Source organism: Spea bombifrons, chromosome 4, assembly GCF_027358695.1.
Source record: "Spea bombifrons isolate aSpeBom1 chromosome 4, aSpeBom1.2.pri, whole genome shotgun sequence".
NCBI classification, from domain to species: domain Eukaryota; kingdom Metazoa; phylum Chordata; class Amphibia; order Anura; family Pelobatidae; genus Spea; species Spea bombifrons.
The window spans coordinates 8,094,847-8,115,820 of NC_071090.1; the positions used below are offsets into that span (position 1 = coordinate 8,094,847).

The 20,974-nt window shown below is 40.4% G+C and overlaps 1 protein-coding gene across 4 annotated transcripts in view; it reads right to left on the bottom strand.

Annotated features, from left to right (window-relative positions):
* SGCD (sarcoglycan delta) overlaps nucleotides 1-20,974 on the bottom strand; it is a 190,629-nt gene that overhangs the window by 75,265 nt on the left and 94,390 nt on the right. For all 4 annotated transcript variants that reach the window (XM_053465515.1, XM_053465517.1, XM_053465514.1 and 1 more), the window contains one exon: nucleotides 7,782-7,916. The gene's annotated coding sequence lies outside the window, so the exon portion shown is untranslated. The remainder of the gene's footprint in view (nucleotides 1-7,781; nucleotides 7,917-20,974) is intronic.

The following is a 20,974-nucleotide window of genomic DNA, read 5'->3' on the forward strand; positions in this document are numbered from 1 at the left end:
CAACAATATCTAATTTGTCGACCTTTAACAAGAACAGGTTGTCTGTAAATATCACCTTCCTCCTCTCTGTCAGAATCCCCGTGTGCTTCTTGCCGTGACTCTGACATGTTTCCCTTTAGCCAAGAGTTGACATGGCTTAAAGGTCATGTGCGGATCTGTCTGGACAAACGGGGGTTAAAGAGCAAATTACGTTTGAGTTGAGAGACTTTAAATGTTAAACCAAATTTAGAGTTTTCTTGATGAAAGTCTAAAAATACTAGATATCTCCTCTTAGATCATCCCTTTTAGTGTGAACTGAACTTTGTTGACAATGTTAAAGGTCAAGTGACAATCCCCATCGTAAAGCAAAACTTATAATTACTTTACAAAGCCCTGGCTTTCTGCGTATGAGTTGTGCCTAAAATAAAAAAAAAAAAAATATATATATATATATATAAAGTATTTTTATTTTTGCAGTATTCAACAAAATACAGAGATATCTTAAAAAAGTGTTTAGATATAATGAAACTTATAGTTGTAGGTCAAATTAATTTATTTCTACGCAATCCAGCAAATTGAATCAATTCTCCTTTCAGACAGGGCACCTTCACCATCATTCAAAAAAAAAACAGACACAGGACAAAGTCAGGACGCTTCCTGGCATTCTAAAATTATTTTATTCACAAATTCTAATTCTCAAGATGACTAAAAATGACTGTACACATATCACTGCCTCGAGCATGTCTCGGCTGTCACTTTCAGACTGACCAAACAATACATTAAATCCAGGAGATAACATTGTGAGGTTATGAGAGCCACTGCTGCTAAACTCTCACTGTTTATACTGTATACTAATGTATCTGTGTGTCCCTTTCTCCCTCCTTAACCCCCCTTTTACTCTCTTTCTTCTCTCCTTCATCTCTCTGTTTCCCCTTCTCTCTTTTACTCTTCTTTCTCCCCTTCCCCCTCTTTCTCTCCTTTTTCTTTCTCTCCATCTCTATCTCCCATTCTTATTTCTCCCTCCTCTGCTTTCCCTCTCCCCTCTTTCCACTCGCTCCCCCTCCCTCATCCCCCCCCTTCTTTTCAAAGTCTCTTGATCCCTTCTTTGTCTCCTCTCCTTTTGCCTGGTCACCATCTCCCACCCACCTCCTCTCACATGACGTCAGGCTGCCATTGGCTACTAATTGTTCCTGGGGCTCTGTGTGTGCGGCAGTATGTAATGACCGGGGGGGGGGCATGTGGGGAAAACCAGGGGTCTGGTCTGTAGACTGTGACTGTCTATGTCCGCTGTTCAGTGTATTAGAGGGTCTCTGTATTCTGCAGGATTTGAGGGTCTCCGTATTTTGTAGGATTAGAGGGTCTCTGTATTCTGCAGGATTAGAGGGTCTCTATATTCTACAGGATTAGAGGGTTTCTATATTCTGCAGGATTTGAATGTTCCCATTTTCTGCAGGATTAGAGGGTCTCTGTATTCTACCGGATTAGAGGGTTTCTATATTCTGCAAGATTAAAGGATCTCTGTATTCTGCCGGAATTAGAGGGTCTCTGTATTCTACAGGTTTAGAGGCTCTCTGTATTCTACAGGATTAGAGGGTCTCTGTATTCTGCAGGATTAAAGGGTTCTGTATTCTACAGGATTAGAGGGTCTCTGTATTCTGCAGGATTAGAGGGTTCTGTATTCTACAGGATTAGAAGGTCTCTCTATTCTACAGAAACCATTTGTAACCATGGGACACATTGAGAAAGAAAAGGACAAGCAGCGTGTGAGCTCTGATTGGTTCTTACTTTAAGCCCCGCCCATCTGAAAGGGAACGTAAAATAGACTGATGAAAAACTCATTAAAATAATGATTAAAAAGAAAAAGATAATTTAAGGCATCTACTTCAAAAGTGCAATAATCACCAGCCAATCAGGTATAGCTATAATACAATGGTGTATGTATAATTCCCTGATTGGCCCAGGCTCTGTTAGTTTTTATTTTCACTTATTTTAATTATTTACAATGTGTTCCTGATGTCTGATATCAGTAGAGCTATGTTGCAGAGAATACCATATGGAGGGTTATGTATAAAAAAGAGATTCTGAATCAATATTTTAAAAGTGTTCTTATTACCATAGCAACCAATTGGGTACCCATCCTACCTGGGCCATTCTATTGGTTGCTGTGGTGATAACACTTTTTCCTTTTACACAGTCCCTGATGTAGAACTGCTTCCAGGTCATCTCTTTCAATACTTCTCACACATCCAAACACCTATTACATAAGTTATGGTGGGTAAAGGTGATGGAAATCCTGTTATTAAACACTCATCTACAGACACCAGACAAGCCAGCAGGCTCGTTTTTTCCTCAGAAATCTCATGGTGCTGCCACAACCACAAGGGATTCTGGGTATATTCTGGGTATATATAGATATATTCACATGCAAGCCCTTTCTGTATGTTCCGAGCTCTCTCGCTATGTACTGACCTTGTAGAATACATACCTTTTAAAGCAAAGTTTTCGAACGTTACCAGGACAACCTTCCTAAGTTTATAAAATCTCTTCCTGACATCAAGGTTTTATCCATACACTATGTTCCCTATTTTACCCTGGCGAGTATTTAAAGGGAAGTGCAGGAAAGAAACTTTCGCTTAGAAGTACTATAAACGTCGCAACGTAGAGTTCTCGCTAATGGTCTTCAGGTAACCCCCACCGTGAAGGTTTTTAGGACACCCTCAGAAGTTGCCATGCTGTTCTTTCATGGGAGAATCCTAGAGGCAGAGACAACTTATTTATTATACAGCTGTGCTCTTGTAAGGAGTGCCATCAATGTGCACTGATGTTCATTTTGATGGTCTACATGGGGAAGCTTAAGCGTACTGTGGAGTAATGAAGTGTTGGAGCCTTTCCTGAAAATCTTTCTTTTTCTTATATTATACTGCGTTAATTTTTTTTTTACTTGCAGTACACAAGTTCAAGTTGTCATGTGATACTTGGTTGGCAACCATTGCAAGCAAACTATACAATTATTCTTGATCAAGCTGTCCTTTCATTGGATCTCCACGTTGTGTTCATAAAGACCACTACATGAAACATCCTTCTCCATAATGCACGGTGGGCTTGTTGTTTCAACACTTTCTATAGACGCAGTTTGGCCTAGTTCCTCAACATTTATAATTTACACCATTGTTTACACCACCAGTTCCTGAGGATGATCAGCCAGTGCCTCGACTACAGTGAAATATTTTCCTGAAGACCCAAGATTTCAGTTTATCTATTTTTTTTAGATGCTTCAGTGGTGCCTATGATTTTAATTTTAACAGTGCTTTCATCAGCTAAGACTTCCCTAGAAAGATTCGACTCAATCCATGGAGCACACCGCTCCTCCTCTGTCATTAAACACCATCATTTGTTGTTACAGAACATTTGCCTTAATATACGTCCAGGCTGAGATCTCAGAACTTCGTATAATCCCATAATTGCTATTACCTTGTGGAAGTTTATGTTATTTTTCCAGAATATGCACATCTCAGATGTAACACGGTACCATTCATTACCAGACACTTACACTGTGGGACTCAACCATCCCCTTCACTTTCTGGGCTCGCATGGCTATGAAAAGTATTTTGTATCTTTGTGCATAGAATTGTCTGGTCATTTGAGATTAGTAGATGCATTGTTCTCTTTTTGTAAAATATTACAGAAGAGATAAAACATTCTTATGTCTCCTTGTGTCTTCTACATCAGAATTAGCCCAATTTTTAAGCTTTTGTTCATGCTAGCACTGTTAAAGATCAGTGGCAACTTGCACAGTAGCCAGCTTGGTTTCATTATAATGATGTGGGTTACTCTGATAAGCTGTTTTTGCCAACAGAGGCTAGTGTAAAGGTGGGAGGTCTGTGTATAGCATTAATATATGTCTCATGTACTTACGAGGGAGTTAACGTTGCTCAAGAGCACTTCTGTGTGCAATACCGAGTTTTCAACTCAATCTCTATAGATATAACTGGCTCGTTATTGTGGGAATTGTCAATATGGTCAAATGAATGTGCAGGTGCTAAAGTCAGATTCACATTAAGCCACAATCAGTGATAAGGAGTTGCCAGATTGTGTTGTGTGCATAGGGGGAATGAGTGAGAGAGAGGAGAAAAGCAACAAGAGAGCAATAGAGAAGAAGTATTTTACAGATTAGTTATATTTATTATTAGGTGTACTCTGTAATGTGACATTGTGCTGTGCAACTCTTAAGTCTGATGATTCTGAAAACCCTTCAATTGAAACAATGCTACCATTGTTTGGAAAATAAAAAATAGGTTGAAGACCCTCATCTTGGGCAATACCAGACATAAAAAGTTAAAACCCGGCCTGACACAATAAATCTCACAGTGGCTGGTCGATAAAGGTAGGTGCACCGGCCCATAGGGCATCCGACCAGTAAGTCTGATGGCCAATCCAAGATCTTGAGAAGGTGTTTTAACTACTAGGCCTTAGCTAAAGAGAAAGCCCGAGATTATCTCAATCTAGGAGAACCCAGCAGATGTAATTGTCAAATGATTAAGTGTTCTGTTATATAGGGCCAAGCTGATGTTCCACGTATATATATCAAAGATTTAGGCTGATGCAGGTTACTACTAATCCAATACCCTGCTGCCCCCAGGCTTGTGGCTTCCTAAATGAGGTCTCTTCATGGTGGATCTTTACTCTATGTGTAAACGACCTATGTGTTAATAATATATATTTGTATCATACTATAATCCACTGTAAAAAAATACATTTAGGTGTTCTTTCCGAGATCTGTTTCTATTTCAAGATCTGTTTCTATTTCAAGATCTGTTTCTATTTTGTGCATTGAGGGGGTTGTGTAAGAAATGTCACCAAAAAAAAAAAACGTGCTACATTGTATAGCACTAAAATTACAGAGTATCTATTGTAATACCTTCATTTCCTTCATGTCAGAAAACTCAACCAGTGACGCAATCGTTTTTGGCTATCAATCCCGAAGAAATTGAAGTTTGATCAACAAGCTTATTATCCGTGACACAAATTGAAGAAGATTGCAGTATTTTTCAGAGCACAGATACACAAAACCCCAAATTACTTCCTTGCAACATTGTATAGCATTTCTCCTTCCTGACACCTTAACTGCAGTTAATAAAAGAAACAAGAGAGAGAAAATCTATTACTCTCCTCAAAGACCAAAAAGAAAGGAAGAGGCAAAAGGGTTTGGAAATACTAACAACACCTGATTTAGATTGTAGGATCCACAGGCACAAGGGCCACTAGTGTCCAATTGAAATTAAATCCTGTAGGGCAGCTAAAAGGGGCGGGGTTACCATTAAGACACACCCCAAAAAGACACACCCATTCTACATTCCACAGAGAGGCATTATTCTAGATCCCGTAAAACGTTAGATTACGGAGGATATAACCTGACTGATTACACAGTTTTCCTGCTATATCATACATCCCAACTCGCTTATGTTCTCGCTCAAGTCCCAATGTTTGGGCAACGTTATCCTGCCAAGATGCTCCACTGTCCCGGCAAAGGGGGCTGTAAAATCAATGGAGGTCTCTGCTCTTGAAGCTCTCATGTGGCCACCTCGCAACGTTCTGAAGCGGAGTTCCACGAGACGGCACTTAAGGTTTTGAGCCCCGGCCACATCCCACCTAGGACACACCCCTCCCTAGTTCTAGCCACGCCCCCTATAAAGGTGCCCTGATTTGGCCACCAGAAAATTGAAGGTTTTAACTACATGCATGCTTTCTTTTTTTGTTTGAAACCACTGACGGTTCATAAATGGATCAAGCAAAATGGCAAAAAATCCATATTCAATTTTTTAGGGCAGAATTACATTTTTAACCTCGAGTCACACAAGATGGTAACAAAACTACACCTTGTAGCCAATAACCTTTGCGGGTGGTGATCCTACATTTTTTCAGCTCATTTTGTATTTTGCTGACCGTGAGATATTTTTTGACATTTTACATTATCGCTGTGCTTGAGAGTAATTAATCTTTTCTGCTTCATTGTATTATGAAAAGATTACACACTTGCTTCTTAGACCCACAATGTACCTTTTAGAAATCCTTAAGACTAATTACTTTTCTGCAATTAATGGATTTTCATCATAATTTCCACTGCAGCTTACACATTTATAAGCGTAATTAACACAATATATTAGTTATAAGAAAACGTACATCTATTATTTTAATGGGTTATATTTTCTTTTTTTTTCGCAAGAAAAACCAAAATATTCATACATGCCATGTGTCAAATATCTGGCATGATTATGAATTGGGAAAAAAATGTTGCCCAACTATAGTACAATGACAGCGTTTCACATTTATTAATATTACCCATAGAAACGAATGGATATATAAAATGATATGTGTTTTCAGTAAAGTTTTTAACATTTCTGAATATTAGCTCCAAAACACTGTTGGAAGTTAATGTTAAATTCCTCACTAAATGCAACACATATACATTCGAATATAAAGTCTCACCTCGTAAATACCTGGGAACGCTGCAGGTGTGACCCGCAGTCTCCGAGTCAAGCCCTGCTTCCCCGGGTCTCAGAATCAGTATCTGTTTCCTCAGGGCACGCCCACTCCCCACCCACTTTCCACCTACTCCCCTCCCCACTAAAGGCTGTCTAGGACAGCCCTGCTCTTGTGTACAGCTAGCCACGCCCCTTTACAAAGCCACTCCCCCAGAAGAGGGAGGCCTCTGGGTACATTCTAAAGCCATGGGAAAGGGGCCCAGAATAATATAGAAAAGCAGCCGGAAACCTTCCCTTGATGTGATTTTAGATAAAGATAAAGAAAATGGAAATCTGGTGTAGAACTATGCAACATCCTCTATAAACAAAGATAAAGAAACTAGGAAATTTATAGGCTAGGAAATGTATGGGCTAGGAAATGTATGGGCTAGGAAATGTATGGGCTAGGAAATGTATGGGCTAGGAGATTCAACATCTGTCATTCCAAAAAATAAAAAATAAAAGAACTCCCAGTGGCGCCATAAGCATGATGGGAGTTATAGTCCACAGCAGGTGTGCCTGGTTGTGGGTAAAAGTAACTACACAGAAATTGGTGTAAACTTGCTTCCAAACATATGTTTTTGGACTTAGCTTCCTTAAATATAGTTTGGTTTTTTTTATGTCTACTTTGCAGTTGCAAAAATAGATGCTGACACGGTATATATATCAGGATCTGATGATTGACAGCTAACACCTCAGTTATACACTATTCTAGGCAGCCATCCCCCCGCAGTATCCAAGCAGAGCCTCCTTCCCATGTCCACCAGGGCAGATTCAGAATTTAATAAGCGTTTTTTTTGTGTAAAGCCTTACTTTCATGGCTATTTTAAGATTTGCTTGCCAATTTAAGAGCATCGGTAAAGCTAGACTTACCGGCTCTCGGCTCCGTACGGAATTCTCCCTCTGTTCTCTTAGTTCATCTCTCTGATCAGCTGCCGAAACTCATCTCATGTTTCCAAAATGAGTTTAATAAATGGACCTTATGCTAAGTGCTCCCAACCTAGCCAGGGCTATTAGCGAATCTTACTCATACAGCACATTTTCTGTTTTTTTAGGTTGCCCAAAGCTCGGTGTGCCGGTAGAGACATATTATCCATGTAATTCTTTTTTTATAAAGTTATTATTTGTTTATTAGGCGTTTGTGGATGACGGGATTATGGCGGTACGATGGACGGAGTAATATAGCAGATTCTACAGCTGAAAACTAGACATAACAAAACAGATATGCAACGAGAAAACCTTTTCACACAATAATATGGAAATTCTCACTTAAAATTTTACCTTTACGAGTCCAAATCAGTCGCAGTGTCTGTTATCAAAGCATCGAGACACCAATTCGCGTCGGTTCCTTGGATGCTGGCAGAGGATCTACACGAGATTTTTCTGCGTCTCAGATGGGGGCAATAACAGTGTTACCTGCAAATCAAGGGAATATTCGTTGGAATGAGAGAGATAATACTTAGAATGTAAAAATAGGTGTCTGCCCTAAGGGTAGTTTTGTATTCTCCAGGATTAATCATCCTTGCGTGACTGTTCCTCGTAGAAGTTGCTAAGACACATGACAGGGAGAGGACATCATTATACCATTTTTTGGAGGTCACCTTAACTTGCCTAAATATATCAAGCAATTAAAAAAAAACTCCCTAAATATTAATACATTTTTTTTTACTAAGGCAGGTTTTTGTTATATTAGGTTAAAAATTATTTTATTTTTTTTTGTTTTTTTTTCCTCTAGCCAACTTAATATATACAAAGAGCGATTATGACCTACAGCAGGGAGTGGGTATTTGTAATTGTGGCAAAGGGGCCACACTGCGGCTCTATACATTGGGGCCACACGTTTCTCGAAATGTTACTTTGGGTTAAGTGACTTGCAGTTGTGGTCATACTTTGGAACCTCCTAGGACAGGGGTGTCCAACCTGCGGCCCTCCAGCTGCTGCAGGACTACATCTCCCATACTCCTCAGCCAGTCCCTTAGCTGAAAGAGCATTATGGGAGATGTAGTCCTGCAGCAGCTGGAGGGCCGCAAGTTGGACACCCTTGTCCTAGGATGACCTCACCTGAAGCTCTCTCCTTCAGCTTCATACAGGTGCTGAAACGGGTCAGAGTTTGGTCAAGTTGCATGGATAGCTGCTATTGTGGGAGTGGATGAGGCCAGATTCCACCTGGAGAATAAAAAACTGCCGGAGCGATGAAAAAACAGATTTGGGTCCCATAGAGAGACTGATCCATCTAAAGAGGGACACTTAGGTGGTATGTCCAGCTATATTTAAAGATGCCACAGACTATCTTGTAGGACACAAGCAAATGGGGAGTCGGTGATACTTGTTTAAATTGGTTGCCACCTCTTTAATCCCCCTCTGATAAGATATCTTTTGAAGATATTTTCTCAGCTTTTAACAAAAACCATTATTTTTTTCAGCGCATCCATATTTTGTCTAGGTGAGGAGGTGTGTGTGTGTATGCAGGCGATTGTTCGTAGCTATAAAGCATGGTACAGTGATATACGGGAAATACCGTAGAGTTCGGGAAGATAATAATATTTCTTTTGCCAGCACAAAAAAAAATTGTTAAGAAATAATACTTCACTAGAAAGGTCATTTTTCTAATTTTCAGAAATAAGTGCTTTTTTATTAGTGCAGGGCTGGCTCGCCTCTGTCTATTTGATCCTATATATACAACTCATTGAGTAACAAGTAGCAAAACACTTGACCTCTGGACTGAAGATTGGTCAAATAAAAGAGAAGAAACACATCGACACCAGACTGGATTTTTATGGCTGCAACATTTTCCTAAACACTGTGACATCTTTAGTGTTGATGAAAAATATCAATACATTGTAACATTGTATACATGAATAGCCAGTTAAACAATTTCTCAATCCGCATACAACTTTTTGACGTAAGACTTTGACCATTCTCTTCGTCACTCTAGCACAGTCCCACCAAATGCCACCGGCTGCACCAAAAACACAATGGTTGGGGAACACCTTTCATTCCCTATGGATAGCCCCCCATAGTATTTACCAGCCAATAATATCAGGGTTCGATCTCGGCTGCCCCTACCCCAGACATGCTAACCTGGTCTCAGCCTGACATTTCCAAGACAGAGGCCAACTGCCCCACCAGCAAATAAAATCCACCCCCTGTGACTCTTACGCCATCAGGGTGGGGATATTTACCTGCTGCCAAAATAAAGGAGGGAGTGACACTTGACAATTAGGGCCTTTTAAAGGCTCTCCAACACTCTGACCCTTAGGTTCTTGCCCACCACCACATATTACCCTTCCTCTTCCACCATTTCACGTCCTCATGTGAAGTCATGACTCTCTTCTACTTAGTTGTTTCAGGGGTTCCCTATAATTAATGCCATAGAAGACGATATACATATCCATTGGCTGGCTTCCAATATTTAGAGTATATTTTGAGGGTCAAAAAAAATTCAGGCACAGGTAGCAGTACTTTATTGCTTTACCAAAATCCCAGTTGGTAGAGGTTTGTTAGGAGTAAATTATTGATAGGATCTAAAGGGCAACTACCATAAAAATACATTAACTCCCAAATGTACTAAGATTTATAGTCTACTGGATTCATCTGGGTGATCTTCCGTTGGTTTGGTTTTGGGATGTTATAGATGGTTATTATTTCTGTACAGATCTATTCTTCTAAAGGTGGTTTTATATAAATCAGCCCATATTTCATGTCAGTGGATAGTGGTTAAGCTTAGCGCATAAATATTATGAATAGTTTCCATTTAATGCAAAGTCCCGTTTATAGAATACATTACTTGGTAAGATATCTTTTGAGTACTAGGCAAGACAATACCACCCATCTCTGTAAGGCATGTATAATTTATACAACATACCGTGGGTCCGTTCAGCTTCATGTTTTATGCATGTCGCCTTTTGTAATGTGGAAGCAGTAAAAAAAATAATAGAGCTTTAAATTAAAGGCACTGTTACATTAAACAAAACGTTATTTGAACTCTCTCATGTATTAAAGGGTCGCTTAAACCATCATACGTCCTTTAATGGACATGACAGCTGAGGGGTCCCTTTACATGCGAGTCCTTCCAAGTGCATCCCCCCCCCATCTATTCGCCACACAGGAGATGTGTCCAGGCAAACACATCTCCTACCAATTGGTAGATCGGACCTTGGGGTGTCTAGCAAGGCACGCAACCTAAGCACAGAAAGTGCTCCCATTGATTTCAGTTGGAACTTATTCCAGCCATTTGTTTTTTTTACAAGACTGGGATAGAAAAACCCTCCAGAGATCAATATCCCCCCCTTAGAGTTCTCGCCCAACTGCTCCCTATGTCAAGTGGTGGGGTTGAGTGGTCATGTAGAGGGCTATAGGAAATGGGGTGGGAATGGGTAAAGCCAGGGTGCCAAGTGGGCAGAAACAAATAACATTCTCCTTCATGGACCTTCTCTACAATCAGCCGTGATTGTATTCTGAACCCAGAGAAGAATTTGCTGAAAATGTGAAGGACTTCATGGGCAGATGCTGGAGGGTAGATATTTAGGGTTGGGTTTTATTGCACTTATCTCTTTACCAAGTCACTGATTTCAGCTACAAATGACTGAAAAACAGCGGACAAATCAACAAACTTCAAATTCAACACACCTGATATTTTTATGCTCATGTACCTAATACACCGTTCTTCTGGTAATCGCTCCATTTAAGACAAAGAATAAATGAACTGGGATTTTAGATTAGCAAAACCAGCACTAAATTCAGTGCGGAACATTAATACTTTTCTCGTCAATCCTCTCTTTAAATGTCTCCAGGGCCGTCTACTTTACATTCAGAACTTGGTGCCTTTTTTTTTGGTGTAAAAATTAAAAAAGTGCGGGGGTATAAAGGACGCTCAGCGTGTACGCTACATCAATGTTCTTAAAACTAGCTGAAAAAAATAACTCAAACGGGTTTATTTGAGGACATCAGATCAAATTCATTGATGACGTCTTCTGTAGAATAATTTGCCTCTTAGTTCCTGCAATAAATCTGACCATGGAAAAACCAATTATTATCCTATCTCCTCATGTTACGCGAGCGTCTCGTTTGATGCGGAAGACCTGCAATTTAATTGCTTGATTTAGATTTTGTTGGCAAAAAAAGAAGGCTGAAACATTACTTTTAATTAATTCATTTATATCTGAAACGCCAAATATTGCAAAAGCCCCAAAAAAACATTTATTTGCCTATTAATGTTGAGTATATATTACCAGATTAATTGACGTTCTTAAATATGCTTATGAGCTGATCGATGCTGTTTTTATGAATTCAGTTTTATCTTGGACCCCTGCTCAGCTGTCTCTAATAAGTATCAGTCAGCTCAAGAATTAAAATGGGAACCATGGCTCTAAAAAGGTTGCTGTTGGCCGCTACTATTTCTTGAGGATATTTTAAATTGAATTTTTTTTTTAAAAAAAGTTATTTTTATTAAGGTTTTGGACATGGTATCAATAGCATACCTAGGAACTACCCAGGGTAGGCTACTAAAAGCTCTTCCTCTTTTGTAAGGGGTGGAGCTAGGTATGTGAGAGGTGTGGCTAGCTGTGCAAGGGGCAAGGCTAGCCACACATAAGGGTGGGGCTAGCCCCAGAATGCCTTGAATTAGTGGGGAGTAAGAGAATAGTGGGTGTGACCAAACGCCTCTCCTCAGTGGAATCTGACCCAGAGACTCCAGGTCACTCCTCGGGGGTTCCCAGGTACGGTAAATAGCCATCTACAAATAAAAGTCTCAATAGGATCCTTCAGGAGAAGGTAATACGTAGCAAACAGAACATCAAGAAACTGGCCTATATCAAACTAGCCAATGCAAGAACTCCTTGAGAAAAGGAACAAAGTAAAAAAAATTTCTAAATGAACTTTTTGGGTTGTGTATCAAATGAAAAACAAAAATAAGACATCAGCAGAATGTAATACCAACCTCATTCCATGTTACCCTATTTAGGGGTGAAGAGAGAGAAGGAAGAAAGAGTACTACCTATTGTTGCTGATATTATGACACTACATCACAACTGCCCCTTTTCTTTTAAGTAGTTTTTTTTTATAAGAATCTACTGGTTTTACTGGTTGTACAAATGTATCTTTATAGCTTAATAAAAGAAGAGTTCATATCATTTTCTTGTTTCAATAATTTTCCATTTTTTGTGTTTCAAGAAATAAAGGTTTTAGACTTTGGAACATACAGCACATGACCAAAGGATTACATTCATGTTTTATTCTGGGTCAATTTAGCTTGAAGCAGTTGTTTTTCATTTACTCAAATATTAGAAGTCCCATCAGCACAGACCTTAGTTTTACAGCATGGTGGACCGGTCATCGGAGATCAGAGGACCTCCTGAGATGGTCCATGATCCCCAATGCCCACCAAAGCGTAACAGTGGGGCAGATCCTGAAACAGTGTCTGGAAAATGGGACTCTCCCATGAAAAACAAGACTATTGGAAGGTATTATACACACACACACACACACTAACACACTAACACAAATGGATGAAGCAAAACAACAGGATACATTCATTATAAATTCTGTCTTAATTTTGTGGTTCATTCTATGTTCAGTATACTGTATGAAGGCATTTAAAAAACATCCATGAAATTATAGCGATTTCACCAAAAGCAATACATTTGGTTATTAATATGTAATTCTCTTATTATTATGTTGTTTTTATTAAAATCATTTTATAATGTGCATATAATTCACAGGCGCATGACAGATGTATTTTGGAAAAGCATTAAACAAACAGATATATTCCGGAATTTACAATATTATTTTCGGATTATGGAGTGAGTTTAATAAAAAGGCTGATACACAGGATGTTGTTATTCTTGTTTCCAGATGCCTTTCCAGTGTAATGTCATATCTGCTTTACAAATAAACTACTCTTTGTGTGCCAGATTACATTTTTTAACACAAAACCATACGACACCTAAACCTTATCTAAACATACCTTGCAAAATTTAACATTTTGGGAGTTTTAACAAAAGTGTGGGATCTTAGAGGTCATGGAACAAAGCTTTGACGTGATTATTTTAATGCATGTGTCAATGAACGTTAAGTAAAGATAATTGGTATCAAAGACCTTCAAGATTTGCAGATGTGGAAGTTGAAAGAGCCAACGCAGGCTCAAGATCGACACCCGCTTGGCTCAGCTTGCGAGATGGAGAAGAGGGACAGGCGAGGGAATCACATTCATGCTAATACTTTTACCAATGGACCAGCGATTCCAAAGAGTTATTCCAGCTACAGCCCGAAATAATGTCCTGACTTTAACCCAAGAAAAAAATGAGCCTTTAGTCAAAGTTGATACCTTTTATTGGGCCATCAAAAAGAAAAAGACATAAAGTTACAAGAACTTTTGGGACCTCAGAGGTCTATTCTTCTTTCCTTATAGGGAATACAACGACATTTCTAGCTGTAACATAATTGCAAAAGGATTTCTCAATGGATCAATTAGCCTTTTAAACTTAAACTTGGATAGGCAAACACAACGTGCCAGTGGAACACAGGAGTGATGGGAGTGATAAAGGGCCTCTGTACACCTATGATGACTTTCCATTAAAAATCAGCCGTTTCTAGCTATAATAGTCATCTACAACATTAACAACGCCTGCGCCGTATTTCCGATCCATTTCAAGTTATTTTAATGGACAAAATGTGCCCCCCCTCCAAACAACAACATGTCCCAGTGACCCCAAACTTTTGATCGGTAGTATATATATGCACATACCTGGGAACTTCTGCGGGACGCGCCCAGGACTGCCCGCTGACGTCGGTGGGAAATCCCGCTGATGTCATGGGCTTTCCGCTGATGTCAGAAGGTGTTCTACTGACATCACGAGAAACACCACCATTTACAGGGGAGGGCCTGTCAAGACCACGCTCCCGTCAACTGGAAGTGGTGCTTCTCCAGCATCTGTTGCCACCCTCTAAATAAGAGGTCCAGCCGAGTTTGTAAAACCACCTCATAGGTTTCCATTTTTTCACGCACAAGATTACTTATACCCGAGGTGCAGACTGGACTAATGGGAGTTGTAGTCCACCTACAGATTTTCCATCTAAAACACGCAACGACAATTTGCTGAAACGTATTTCACTTGTCTTCTAACGTCTGGGATAATGCCAACGCTCCTGACACAGAAATACGGAGGGCCGCTGGACGTTTTTCTACTAAAGATTTCCACATCTCCATGCACCATCATTTCATTTACAAAGAAACCTGTCGTTTCTTTTATGAAGAGCTATTGAAATCTCATTGAAGTGTGCACTTCAAGATCGAAATCCACAAGATCTTAAAAGCTTTGAGCGCTATAATTTTGTCCACTGAAAAATCAAGGACCCACGCGGCTTTCTCAACATTTTACCTACTGTGTCAATATTACTTTAGACATTATAATATATGTTATATATATTATATTATAATATATTATATTTATATATATTATTTTATAATATATATATTATTTTATATATATATATTTTTTTTAATTATTTTTTTTTTAATGCAGGGTTTGGCCCTTCCAAATGTCAGGCTAATGGTATATGTGCTCTGCAAAAAGTCCTAAACAAACCTTGCAAAATGTGACATTTTTGGGGGGGGGGGTTACCAAAACTTTTATATTTTACTTTGGATTTTTTTTAAGTAGTTTTAAAAACAATTTCCATTGAAAAAATATTTATAGCACAATGTAGAGACTGACATCAGCTCTGTCATGTTTACCCCTTCTTCAGTAATAGCCGCATGCATGACTAGATATTGTAATGGCCACAGTGTTTGTTTCAAGCAAATTGAACATTTTGAAAGCAGACCTGTCATCAACAGATGACTGCTCAGCTTTCCAGAGGAGAGAAAATGTGTTCTCCGTGCGGGTCCTTTGATTAGGCCATGCCGTTTCTTAAAGGGACCCTCCAGACCCTCCATGTATTTTGCAAGGAAACAGCAGGATATGTAGGCTGGCATGGAAATGGTTATTAGAATTTAACTTTTATGTCCGCTTGATTCGGATCTAGATCCCGATGCCTAATTTCATTGTTTTGGTTAAAGAGAAGGGGGTTGGTCCTCTTTACAAGAGTTTAGAGGAATTTTAATATTATCTAATAACCGGTAGGGAAATGTTGTTGATTACCCGGTAAAACTTACGCCAGGAGCCGAGTACTGAAGCTGGAAGTAATCTTGGTGGTTATTTTATGGATGTGGGTTGACCCACACAAATAAACTATAGGTTGTGCCATAGCAGCAGGTTTCGACTAGCCATCTGGCACGCTGGGCAAATGCTGTCCGACAGCGCCACTCACTCACACTCACTGCAGTGGATATGCCCAACCACCATAACCTGGGAACTTGTGGGCTTGGGCTACCCGGAGCCTACCCTTGTGGGACGCGGCCAGGTCTGCCCACTGACGTCAGTAGGCGGTCCCCCTGATGCTGGTGTGCAGTCCCGCTGATATTAGGGGCTTTCCCGCTGATGTCAGTGGGTGGTCCCAATGCAGTCAGTGAGCGTTCCCGCCGAGGTCAATGGATGTTAAAGGGGAAATGGCCGGGGAGTGCGGCGTGTCAGGACCCGGTGGATTCGGCTGTTGACCAGGAGAACCGGAGGAGTGCTTCTCCTAGAGTTCTCTGGGGCCAAACCTGTAGAATTCCCAGGTATGCCGGCCACGCACCATGTAACACTCTAAATGTAACACGCAGAGGAGGATTACCCATTCCCATTGGTCTGTAGCTGTGAAATCACACATTATGTTGGAAGTGAAGTTGTGTGCTGCGCTGTGATGTCATGGGACATAGCCTCTAAAGAAAATGTAATATACACTATTGACATGGATGAAACGTGTCTGATTATTACATAGCCCAAATCACATCACTGTCCCATACAAGAACATTATCAGACAATATGCAATATCATTGCCACTGGTACATGGTCGGAATGTCATGCTAAGTAACAATAATACACTGAAAAACACAATCTATAGAGAAAAAAATCAGATATTTAATGGATGGTCCTCTTTTAACATGTCTGCAGCTACTCTAAAGACGAATAAAGCATATTAAGCAAAGGTTGCAGGGTACATGCTCTTTAGCACAATTAGCATTTGGTTGCCCGATTTAACTCTGTAATTTTCAGGGCAGGGTAAAGATAGAATCATTCTCCCGGGAGACGTTTCAGGATTTTTTTTTTTTTATATAAATGGGACATTTTGTTTTTCCGAAGCAGCTTGTTACAGCGTTATTAATGGTCACAGCGAGTCTTGACCATTGTTTCCTCTACTACGAGGTCAGCAAATATTTCTTTTTAATGAGCTCTTCCTACAATACTGGCAAACGTTCCACTTTAACAAGCACGCCACCTTCCTCGCTGCCGCCACCAATGAGCTCCTACCCACCCCTGTTATATGTTGGTTTATCTTGTGTATACATCTAAGGAGGAGGCCAGACGATTTCCAACCCAGTAGACAATCAAACATAGAATATTATTGTCATACATGTACGACTACCGAGTGCAAATTAAGCTACAGTAGATCTACATGATCAATGTTCTTCTATTGTCCCACGCCATAACAAGGGTGTTTGGAAGTCTACCATATAATATAGGCCACAATATGGACCATTATTCCAAATTTATATGATCCTAAGACATGGGTCATATGGCCCCTTTAACAACTTACTCCCTTTGTAATTCAACAGTGTTAAGGAGAAGCTAGAGCTCCAGGGAGCAGCACCCCCCCCATAACTTTTTTTGCTCCAGTCTTGGATGCCTAACGCAATGGTAGTGCTTTCTGTACATGCGCTGGGAAGTCTGGTTAGACACCCTTGAAATCATGTAGACGAACTCTCGGCTATTATATGCGGTAAAAATACACAGGATGGCTGGAGTGTCCATTTAATATTGGGTGTTACTGACACCTAGCCTGATATTCTGTCCTGCTATGTGGTGCACACTGAGGATGGAGATGGCTGCTGTTTGCCTACAACCACTAGTGGCTCCTCTTCCACATCCATGTTCAAAATCTGGTCTAGCCTTTCATGTTCTGCCTCTCCAGCGCTCTCCTGAATTGGCTCTATAAAGGGCCAGACACGCATTAGCAACCAGCGCCGGGCAAATTCCAAAAGCCAGCTGGGCATGTATCCTACAAAAGGACTTCTGATACCTATCTGACTCCTGACTCCTAACGCTACCATCCAAATGCCACAAAAAACATGTTCAGCCTGTAATGTCATCAAACCGCAGGTACTTGAGCTTTAAGACAACGTAAATAGTCTGTGGTTTTAATCATAATACTAGTAGATTGTAGCAAATGCCCGGTGGGACACTGGCCATCGGTGCCCCATACTAACACTTTAGTCGCCGACTAGATATGTGAGCATAAAGACGTTATGTGTGGCCGCGCACATCCAGGTGCTGGTGGAGCTTCCACCATTGGGCGGACGCTGGCCTTGAAGCGCAAGGGTCGCTTCATCATCCCCAGTCCGGCCCTGAGAAGGTGACCTTCATTTGATAGCTCGAGGGACATCGTTAAGATCGTAGCATTACATGGTGGCAGAAGTAGTTAAAGATCTACTTAGCACAGGCGATGGTGCTTTTATTCCGCAATGATGTACATAACAGATAACAAACAGCCAGCACGATGGGATAACAATATGATAATAAACACATTATTCAAAATAATACAGAAATGCAGGGGAGCCAATTAAAGTTTTTACAAAATTCATGAGTCAACCAAAAACATATAATTCATAGAAAGTGTTGTGTCAAATACCCTAGGTGCATGAATATTACAGAGTTAGGGTTTATTGGCACAATTTATTTGGTGTTTGATTTCACACTCCGATATCCAGAAGGGATGCAAGAATTAAAACGTTTTTAAATTATGCGGGTTTGAAGATCTCTTTAAAAATCGGAAACTTGGCAAAAAATGATTATTTCCGTACGCGGCGGCTTGTTATACGGTAATTAATGATCACTTCGAGCCCTGATCATTGTCCTCCAACATTACTCGGGAATATTTCTCTTTAATGAGCTCTAACTTGCCCACACCTCCCCCACCTAGACTCATTCATACCCCCTCTTATATATTTGTGTATCTTGCATATACATCTCGGTTGGGGGGCGGCTGCGGTTCCAGCATGCAATTGATGCAGGTAGAATGGAAGCCCGTAATAAATGTACGTCTATTGTGCAAGACGCCTGTGAAACGGTGATTACAGAGAAAGTGGGGGGAGAGGCAGGGAGTGGACCCCGGGGAGAAGCGAACTCTCCGGTGAGGAGTTCTCATAAGGAACCTGCTGACTCCACAAGAAAGCCTCGCAAAATGATGACAATAGCACCGTTTTTTTTTGAGAAATGCATGGAGCGGCTTGATTTACAGAGCATGAAAAATAATAAAAGATCTGTACAATGCTGATAAGTTGTTGGTAAGAAATTAAGCCTTCTTGTTAACAGAGTAGAGCAAGCATCCCGGCGGGGAAGACAGATCTGTTAGTCGTCTTGCTGCTGACTATAACTCCCAGTATGCAGAGTCGGCATACCTACATTTCTTTACTACAACTGCCTTATCGTATTTAGTGTATTTTGGATACATGTGATCTAATAAGCTACTATTATATCTCAGGAAAACAGAAATGTGTGGCAAAAGGTGGCAGAACTAGCATATCGGCGTTCGGTTCATACAAACGCTGGTTGACCCAATTAACAACAATCAACAATCGGTAGCAAAGACGAGATAACTTAAGAATAATGACACAGGAAGTCATAATGGTTGGCACACCAGGCAGATCGGAGTGTGCACTCATGTCATAAGGCGGCTGCTGGCCTTAAAGTGCCAGGATGCTTCATAATCCCTGAGTATATAAGACTGTAATATGTAGGATCCGGGGAAAGTGACAGATCTACTTTACACTCGAGTACTACCGCTCTAGCAGGCATTCTGTAATGGGGTGATGCTTTGATGTGCAGAATTAGTATAAATAATGCTGTTATGTCTGTAATAAATGTAATAGTTTACGATAAAGCCTTTGAACAGAAAATAATAAATCAATAGGTCTTTCCTATGGCCGATGTGCAAAATCTGTACAATAAATTGTTTCCATATTTTATTACTTTATATAATTTTTTGTGCGGTGATTTGAGGTTGACAGTATACTCTTTGGGCCAGTAAATTATGTGTATAAATAGAAAAGATCCAAATGTGTTTAAGATGGAATATTTATGCTGGAGCGCCTAGACTGAGAAACAGGACTTTAAGAAAGTGAGCCATTTCTCTTTCCCTGGGGCTATTTACAAAGACAGATACATTCGTATTTCATAGACTCAAAAGCCATTTTTGAAGTGAAAAACAGAAACAGAGCTGCTGGAAGGAAAAATATTATTAAAAAGCACGTCTAATTATACTGTGACCTTTCTATAAATCCCTTTACTAGATTATTTTTAACCCATATACCCATACCTCGGTATGACCCGGAGTCTCCAGGTGAAATGCTACTTCTATGTGGTGAGAATCTCCTTGCTCTGCCGCGGTGAGCGCTGCTTCACTGCTGAGCGCCGGAAATGATGTCATATTCCGGAGCTCAGCATTACAAGCTGGCACCAAGACTAAGCTAGAGGGCTCGCAGAGGAGAGAGAGAGGGGCGCCGAGCGGGTACTGAAAACTTGATAAGCGAAAACCACTCAACGCCCCTCTCTCTCCTCCGTTAAAAAAAAAAATGGCAAAGTGCCGCCTCTTCAAAAGTGCCGCCTGGAGCAATTGCCTCACTCTGCTCCATGGCAGGGCTGGCCCTGGTCGCACCAGCTAACTATCAGGGATAGGTGAAGTGTCCGTACAAGGACACCAGTGCCCATGTCAAGGTTTGTGAAGGTCCATAGAACATCATTAAATTGTCCACCACAGACCCCAGTAAATGTCCACCATGAGCAATATTGCTTCCTAACCCTGAGCAGGATTACTAATTATCAGCATCCCCAGCAGCCCAGCATTCACAGTCCTCAAATAGAGCACTAAGCATGCAATGTAACAGCAAAGTCCCTCAATGCCACACTACTGTCCATATACCACTGCTTCCTACATATTATGGATGGGTCTATGCGTGTCACCATATGCTCTGAGGCCCACAAATAGAAACTGTGCCTGTACCATGCATGGTATAAGGTTGCCTGCTTCAAGGACCAACTTCTTCACAGAATCAGTGTTCCTTCTATTGTGATCGGATCGGCCGTAAAGCCATTAAAATGATTGAACCTTCCTGTTTGTAAATGTATGATCTGCAGCCCACTCCAATGATTCAATTATAAAGAGTCTTCTTTAAACCCTTTTCCAAATTTAACAGCCTATCTTTTTTTTTTTAACACTGACCAATTACGTGGCCAATTGGCAATATGGATCTCTGCTAGCAAATCCCTAATCTTATAGGAAAAGAATGCTATACAATACAGCCAATACAGAATTTGAGACTGATGACATGCGCTACA